At 51.2% G+C, this 8,807-nt stretch overlaps 1 long non-coding RNA gene across 1 annotated transcript in view; it reads right to left on the bottom strand.

Moving 5' to 3' along the window:
• Nucleotides 1-6,645: 6,645 nt before the first annotated feature.
• Nucleotides 6,646-8,807, bottom strand: part of LOC107182748 — a 2,348-nt gene continuing 186 nt past the window's right edge. Inside the window, exon 2 of the long non-coding RNA XR_001513479.1 lies at nucleotides 6,646-7,515. This is a non-coding gene — a long non-coding RNA (uncharacterized LOC107182748). The remainder of the gene's footprint in view (nucleotides 7,516-8,807) is intronic.

Raw genomic sequence — 8,807 nt, 5'->3', positions numbered from 1 at the left:
TCAATGTATTTATCATATCGTATTTACCACAAAAAAAATTGTATGATTCTTTGATAATACCTGTGTCCCCCGCCGTACTCTAAGCTACATTTTATCTCTCAGTACCCAGCACAGTCACTGGCACATAGTAAATGCCCAAGAAATACTTGCTGATTGGCTGGATGAGGGAGAAAATTGATCAGAGAAACGGGTGCTATTCTAGTGGATGGTTTTGGAGATCAAATGCCCTTCTTCTGGGAAAGTAGGGCAGCCTGGGGGTATGGGATAGGGGGCTTGTGTGTAAGTGGAGGCAAGGAGCACAAGAGCTGGCCTACAATCAGTAGCAATAAGCTAGCAGATCCACTGGCTGTACATAAAAAACATGATTATAGCATCATGAGTGACAAATGGGGTAGAGCAAAGGAGAGGAGGGTTCCTGGTGGGACCCTTCTCAGACAGATGCACACAGGATTTGAAACTCGGCTCAAAGAACAGAAAATACAGTTACTGGCAACAACCATGGCAAAAATCACCAACAATATTTGCCTGGGGTGTAGAATCTTATAGGTTGCTATATCTATAGGTGAGTGGAGAATGTCATTTTGTGGACTGCATGGCATCGAAATCCCCTTTAGTTTTGGAGAATCCCCATGACAAGAGTCTTCCTAGGAGGCAGCAAGCTTTGTTTCCACCTGTTTCCCACGCCTGATTCTCTAACCTTCCTGGCAAGTCTCAATGCTTCCCAACATCCTTGAATAAATTCCCTTTCTGCCAGAATTAATTTCTGTTGTCTTCAGCCATGGACCATAACTGGTAGAGTCTGGGGCCAGGAGGGCAGTGACATCTGGCCTCTCTATGCAGCCAAGCATAGGGGTACCAAGCATGCAGCCAGACACCCCGGGAGTGGCAGGACGGCTTTGGAAACCTGGAAGTTAGTGGCTCCTCAGGGAGGGAAGGTGGCCATTTTGAGCCAGACATAGTCTTTGGGTAGAGTCAGAGTTCCCACAAATCTGTGAGTAGGGGCCACACCAGAGAAATCATCCTATTGTCAGGATACATCCGTGGGATATATGGGTCACCCAATACAGCCCAGATCGGTGGCCTGGGAAACACCTTGAGAGGCGGAGGCCCAGGAAACCCACAGATGGCTCATGGCCTCGAGGAAATGCAAATCCTGCCCCTCCCGGGCTTCCTCGGACGCGTTGTACTTTCCCTGGAGACTGCATTCCATTCATCTGTTCAAGATACTTCCCACCCCCAGGATGCTGGGGCCACTATGAAGAATGAAACATGGGAGGATGTCAACAGTGAGCAGAGTGCACCTACCACACTTCCTGCTGCCTTGAAAAATAGGATGTCAGTGCAGGGTAGGCCCTCGGGCCATCTAGTCTTGTGCTGTCAGACGTCAGGGGACCTCAGAATCTCCAGGGAACTAGTTAATGGTATGAGTTCCCACAGACTTCCCCAATCCCACGGCTGGTCCACCAGACCTGGGTGAAGCCGCAAGTTTGTTGTGCACTTTCCTAGGCGATCCTAATAGGAGATGTTTGAAAATAGTAATTCTAGTCCTTTAGTCCATTTTACATAGGAAGAAACAGACTCAAAAAGGAATGTCCTCCTTGCCATGGCCCACCAGAGAATCCGTTGTTGAGCTGGACACCAACCCCAGCCTCCTGACTCCTGCTCCCCTGGACTGGCCAGTTACGTGACTTTTGTCCCCTCACAGGGCCCTCCCTTTCTGATTGTAAGAGCAGCAGCTTGTCATAGGGAAATGCCAGAAATAAGGATAGACACCCTGGTCTGATCTTTGCGAGAGAGGCTGCTGTGGCCTTCGCTGAGTAGGAAACCTCATAGCAAAGCCAGGGTTGATACTGCAATCAGCGCTTCCGCCTGACACAGTAGCAGCCCAGGTTCCAGGTCTGGGTCTTCCAATGCCATGTGTGGCTTTGGACAAGGCATCCCCCTCCCTGGGTCTCTGTTTGTCCAGTTTATAGAACAGGGATAAAGCTGCTATCTGCCCAGCCTACCTCCTGAATGTGCTTTGTAAACCCCAAGTGCCGCCCAAGTGGGAGGGATTACAGATACCAGAGACGTGACCGGAATACTGATTTCCACTCCAAGTCCCTTGAGGACGTGCTGGGCCTGTCTTGGAAAATATAAAGGAAACTAAGAAGCTGCCAGTGATGCAAATGGGAGAGTCTCAGAGTCTTATGGGCTGCCTGGCAGGGAGAGCCCTTCTGCTCGCACAGCGCTCCTGTGCCAGGGAACGTGCCACGCTGGAGGCCCTCTCATTGCCCAGTGCACGTGTGTTGGGGGTGTGAGGAGTCATGGGACCAGGGCCCTGGTACCTGTAGCCTGAGCCTGCCAGGACCCCCTGTTCGTCTCTTAAAGAGTCCTGGCTCAGGAGCCCTAGGAAGTGTGCAGAGGACCCCATGCACCAAAAGAAGTGATACCCCACGTTTTCCTCCCTCGGCATGCGTGGGCTGTTGGCACAAGTTCAAGGGAGTGGCTTAGCTTAGCCAGAGTATCTTTCCTCCTCACTGCATCACGCCTCTCAGAACCATTCCCCCAGCTGACAGGAGTCCCGGTTCCCCTGCAGTGACCAAGATGCCAGGATTCTTGCCCCGTTCTGCCAAACACTTGCTTTGTCCTCTTGCTCAACCCCTTCATCTCTTTGAGCCTGTGTTCTCGTTTGTAAAGGGGAGGACATCATCCTTCCCCTCTCTCCATTACCAGTTTGCTGTGTCCAACGAGACCACATTGCTCTGATCATGATCTTGTAAGAGAAGAAGACAGAGGAGGCCTGGACCAGGAGGGGGGTGGGCATGGAAAGAGCTCCAACCCCAGGAGGCAGGAAAGCTCTGCAGAATCGTTTCATTCCTGCCCCTACTTGGGGCTGTCCTGGGGCAGCAGGTCCTTTGCATTAGGACACCCCTCGGTCCCCGGTGCTGCTCTTGGCCACCCCAAGAGGAAAAGACATCTCAGACTCAGGGACCTGTGGTGACTACGCCAAAAGAGAAGTTTTGAGTCAGAAACCTAAACAGACAATTCCTTCACACAGGTGTGAAATCATCTGGGCCAGTAGTTTTCACCTTTTTTTTTTTTTTTTAACAGAACACTTTCTTCATAAGATCTTAAAGCAAACCCCTTATCGGCTACTTGAAGAACCGCTGGAACTCCAGGTTGCACTCTGATTTACTGTGCAGATAGGGAGAGTGAAGCTCAAAGAGAGGATGGAAATGTGACCGAGGCCACACAATCAACCAGTGGTTAAAGCAAACAAAACTTCAAAAACCACCTTCCGTGCAGGTCTCTAAACCTTGGCACAGGTGTCTCCAGCTCTGTGAGGCATCAAAGAGAAACGGAAAGTTCCTTCATTTCCAGGCCATTTACACCCGGGAGGAAGAGGGCTCCGAGAGGGGGCATGGGGACATAAATGGGGCAATGTACCAACACCGCTGCAATAAACAATCTCCCCGGGGAAGCAGGGGGCTGTGGTCTCCTTTGAAAACAAGAATGTTCTGCAGGAGGTTTCTAGCGCTGAGCCCCCTGCTGAAATAAAGCAGAAGCAGGCCCAGCAAACCGGACAAAAGAAATTCCTTCCAGCTGCCTTGGCGCTGCCTCCTCCAGGGCTCCTCAGAGAGCTGGCAGCCAGGTTTTGCTGGTGGCCCGACCGACCGCACAAGGGCCCCAGATGTCTCCCTCCATTAGTCACAGGGCACTTCATGAGGCATGAGCCAGGGAGGGGCTTTTGGTGGGCTTCTCGGGTTGGCTTCCTGCCAGGGGAAGCTGACAGCCCAGGGTGGGGAGCGGCGGAGTCGACCCTCCGGCCTGCACTATGTGAGGATGGGAAAGGTGGACAGGGACTGAAGGCCGGGCACCGGGCGTTATCGCCGAGAGATTTAGAGACTTGACAAGGCCCCGACAGCGCTGGGGGAGGGGATCAGCCTCTGATGTCTGTCCAAGCGGCCCAGCCCAGCGGAGGTGGAAGGAATGCACTCCAGCTGCTCAGCTGGGGGGCGGGGAACAGGCTGGATTGCGAAGCATCCTGAGGAGACTCCGGGAACAACGGGTGGGCTCTCCAGGCCACCGGGATGTGCCGCCTCTTGTGCCTGGTGAGCCCCCACCTTCGGCACCTCTAGAGCTGCCCAGGGGTGAGCCCCCACCTTCAGCACCTCTACAGCTGCCCAGGGGTGAGCCCCCACCTTCGGTACCTCTGGAGCTGCCCAGGGGTGAGCCAGGCGGAGGACCTTGCAGAGGACAGGCGCTCCCGGAAACAGACAAGGGAGGCCGCGGGGCGTTTATCATCAGAGGGGCTGCCTCCATTCCTCTGATCTGAGGAGTAGGTGTTGCCACCAGGTTAAAGCAGAGTTGCTTTCTGAAAGCAGCTGAAGTGGAGCCACAGGCCCCTGGGCCTCAGCTCCCCAGGTGGGTTTTGCTCACCTAGAAAACCGGGAGCTCGCAGAGAGGTTCCGATCAATCCCTTAATTCCAGTCTCAGCCGGCATATGGCAGGGCACCCCTCCTCTCTGTCCCCCACCTTCCAAGCCCCGGCCACTCCTGGCCGTGAGAGACTCTCAGAATGTTCCAACTGGAGGGGTCCTCGGAGACCTGGGAGTGTGGCTTTCACTGTTCTGGAACTAAGGCAACGGTTCTCAACCTGTGGGTCGCGACCCCTTTGGCGGTCCAACGGCCCTTTCACAGGGGTTGCCTAAGACCATCCTGCATATCAGATATTTACATTACGATTCATAGCAGTAGCAACATTACAGTTATGAAGTAGCAACGAAAATAATGTTATGGTTGGGTCACAACATGAGGAACTGTATTAAAGGGCCAGAAGGTTGAGAACCACTGATAAGGAGCGGCCTCCAGGGTAGTGCCGGGGAGGCCCAGGGGCGAGGCTTAGGCTACCCCCATTCCACTCAAGACTCCCACTTTGATCTTTACTGCATTGAGACTCTGCGTAGGATGTCATTTAAACAAGAGACTGATACTGGGCACAAGCTTGAGGTCCTCTTTCAAGTTTATTGTTCTCGTTTTCACTTTGTAGTGCATGCCCTTGGGCCACTTAAAAACCTCTGTGTCTCAGGTTCTCCATCTGTCAAATGAGAAGAGTAATAGTATGTAATGCACTTAGAACATGTTGTGCTCAGTCACAGTAGAAAACGGAGGGATGGTTGTTATTGTTATCATTACTATTATTTTAAGGTGAGGCCCAGAGAGGAGAAGGGACTTGCCCAAGTGACAAGGGAACTTGGTAGCAGAAAGGTGAGTAGCACCAAGGCTTCCCAACGACCTAGTGGAATCCTTTGTGTCTTGGACATTTTGAGGTTGATCCTCCATGGAAATCTTTGAAGATAAACAAAAGCACCTTTAGCGGAGGCCGTGCTATTTAAGGGGCCTCTGGCACAACCTCTATGATCCTCAGAAGAGGAGGGGGGGGGGTGAGGAGAGGAAGAGAGAAAGGAAAGGGGAGAGGAGGAGGAGGAGGTGGAAGAGGAGGAGTCTTGAGTCCTCTTAGCTACTAAATAGGAGCTGGTGCTTTATCTTGGCCTGTAACAAGATACAACACACACGGTGGCTTATAAGCAACAGAAATGTATTTCTCATAGTTCTGTAGGCTGGGAAGTCCAAGATCAAAGTGCCAGTACGGTCCAGTGAGGACTTTCTCTTTGGTTCATAACTGGCACCTTTCACATGGTGGAAGGGGTTGGGGAGCACTCTGGAGCCTCTTTTATGAGTCACTAATCCCATTCCCGAGGGCTATACACTCATGACTTAAGCACCATCAAAAATACTATAACTTTTGGCCTGGCTGGCATGACTCAGTGATTGGGCGTCGACCTATGAACCAGGCGGTCATGGTTTGATTCCCAGTAGGGGGCATGCAGGACGCAGCTAATCAATGATTCTCTCTCATCATTGATGTTTCTGCCCCTCTCTCATTTCTCTTCTTCTTTCTGAAAATCAATAAAAATGCCAAAAAAATATATTTTTAAAATACCCTCATTTTTGAGGGTTAGAGTTTGGACATCTGAATTTGGGGGACATTTAATCAACAGCAGATGATCTCCCTGGGGATGTTCTTGAGGGGATATCTTCATTAGGTAGAGGAACTAGATTTGAAAAATATTTCAAAGCTAAAAATACTTTTTGGAGGATAAGGACTACACTTTGGGTTGCCCAGGGTCTCAGCCTGAATATGGCCAATTTCAGTACAGTCGCAGCCTCTGAATCTCTCCGTTCCATCTAAGTTGAACCACAGCCCCCCGTGCCCCAGGTGAGGTCAGGGACACTGCGACCAGTTTCGTAGGGAGCCTGCTCATTGCCTGAGAAAGTCAGTGCTTGCACTCAGCAGTTAAAGAGAGTCTGGTTCTGAATCCTATCACTTTGTGGCTGACTAGCCAAGGTATTAAACCTAAGCCTCGGTTTAATCATCTATAAAATTGGGATTATAAATCTTGCCTCATAGTATTACTGGGAAGATCAAATGGGATAATGCACTTACTGGAACGTAGGCAGTGCTCAATAAATGCTTATGACTATTATCAAATGTGGCTTCCTGCCCCTATGTGTATATAATGTCTTTCCCATCTTCTGTCCAGCTGGGGCCTATATTAGTTAGGATTTAGTTGCCTGCAAAGAAATAATTCCAAAATAGTGATAATAGAGAAAAGACAGAAGTTTATTTCTTCTCACATAAAATCTAGATGGGTGATCAGGAGTAGAAAGTAGTTCCCCAGTGTCTGGTATCCAGACACTATCTTGTAATACCCCTCCATGACCTTGACCTCATGGTCCACGATGGCAGCATTCAAGTTCCAGGCAGTAGAATGAAGGAATAAAGGAGCCAAAGGGTGCTTATAACTATCTCTTAAGGAACGTTCCTGAAGGCTGTTGTACTACCATGTCTGCTTATATGCCGTTGGCCAGAACATAGTCACACAGGTCACCTTTAGCTGCAAGGGAAGCTGGGAAATGCAGTCTTTATTGTGGACAGCCATGTGCCCAGCCATACATTGGTGGATATATTCCCATAAAGGAAAGGATGGATATCAGAGACCTGCAGCAGTGTCTGCCCCAAGCCTCTGGCTTGTCCAGGCCAGCTGGGCAGCTGGGAGCCAAGTACCTGAGCACTAAACAACGGGGATGGGATTATGCTGCTTCTACTCGTCCACCCACAGTGGCTTCATCTGCCACGGAGGATGTGGGAACACTAAGGGCACTTGCATTATCAGCAGTTGCTCCTCCATTCGTGTCAAAGCCCCCTGAAATCACATCGTGCCTCCTCCAGTTTCTTCCACGGAAACAAGTCTGTCATTCCTGCCAGTCTGCAGGGAGGTTTACGGTGCCCTTCATAGCGTCATAGAGCTTTCATCAGTTCCTAGTGGCCTACTGTTCTTTACCCTGTTTCCTTGAAGGTGCCCTTGAGTCTCCATAAAGCGTGTGTTTTCCATTCAGCACCATGCTCTTTGTCCCTTATGGCAGGTCCCGCACCACTTTGTATACCTTTGTTCACACATTGAATCAAAACCTTTGAGGTTTACGGTGCCCTTCATAGCGTCATAGAGCTTTCATCAGTTCCTAGTGGCCTACTGTTCTTTACCCTGTTTCCTTGAAGGTGCCCTTGAGTCTCCATAAAGCGTGTGTTTTCCATTCAGCACCATGCTCTTTGTCCCTTATGGCAGGTCCCGCACCACTTTGTATACCTTTGTTCACACATTGAATCAAAACCTTTGGCCGGAACACAACATAAGAAGAGAGAGAGAGAGAAACCCCAGCAGAGTAAACAACCTAATAACAGAACACACGGCCATGGCCCAGCAGAAGCTCACTGGCTGAGCGTGGTCCCAGCCAGGCAGTGGCCAGGAGAGGGGAGAGAGTGCCCAGTGCTGTCCCCCAAGTTAGGGGGGCGGGGGGAGAGGGGGAGAGGATGGGCAGTTCCTCCTGAAAGGGGCGTGAGGTGGGTATGGGGTGGGAGTTGACTGCAGCTGAAATTGAGACGAGCGGCCAGCCCACTGCTATTTCAGAAGGAGCCCAGTGTGGTTACTCGGGGAGCTGTAATTAAGCTCATCTATAATTTGATGAGTGGAAGCAGCCTCACATTTTATAGAGTAATTAAGTCTCACTGAGAGAGCAGCACACAGTGTTTCGGGGACCAGCACCCCCGAAGGTTATTCCCCATTTACACTCTCAGCTCTAGTACATATCCACCGATGCCGAGGCCAGGATGGTTCTCAGCCGCAGTCCTGAGAATACTTCCTGACCCTGCACGCTCCACCTCAAGCCTCCATCAGCGCCCAGGCCACTGGCAGATCCCACAGACACCGCGGACACACTTGCTGTGCGGTACAGGAAAGGCTCAGCCTCCCTTCGTGCCGCTCTCTGCAAAACCGTGGGCCAGGAGAAAGCTGAGTTCCATGCTCCCCACCCTTCACAGGCTGCATGGCCAGCCTCTGACTGAGCAGAGTCCTGCCCAGCTCTAGGTCCCTGATAGGGAGACTGAGGTCAGCTGGGGAGAAAGGAAGGGGTCCTGGGGAAGGCCTGGGTTTCTGTCTTGGCTGTCCCACTTTCTTTGACCTTGAGCAAGGTGCTTGACCTCCCTGAGACTTAGTTTCCTCATCTGTGAAATGGGAACATGATCCTGCCTAACTCATAAGCTGTTTATGAGGATCAGATGAGAGGTGAGTTGTAAGCCCATGCGGTTAGTTGCGAAGGGCACGTACATGTGAGGATCGTCAGCAGCTCCCTGCGTGCATTAAAACCTCTCCAAGTTCTTGGCTGCGCGGGGAGTCAGCGCGGGCCATCGGCCTGGTGAATCATATA

This window comes from Myotis davidii, unplaced genomic scaffold (assembly GCF_000327345.1).
Source record: "Myotis davidii unplaced genomic scaffold, ASM32734v1 scaffold571, whole genome shotgun sequence".
In the NCBI taxonomy this organism is placed as follows: Eukaryota; Metazoa; Chordata; class Mammalia; order Chiroptera; family Vespertilionidae; genus Myotis; species Myotis davidii.
The sequence above is the reverse complement of the archived record's forward strand: the minus strand, read 5'-3'. Positions and strand labels throughout refer to the sequence as shown.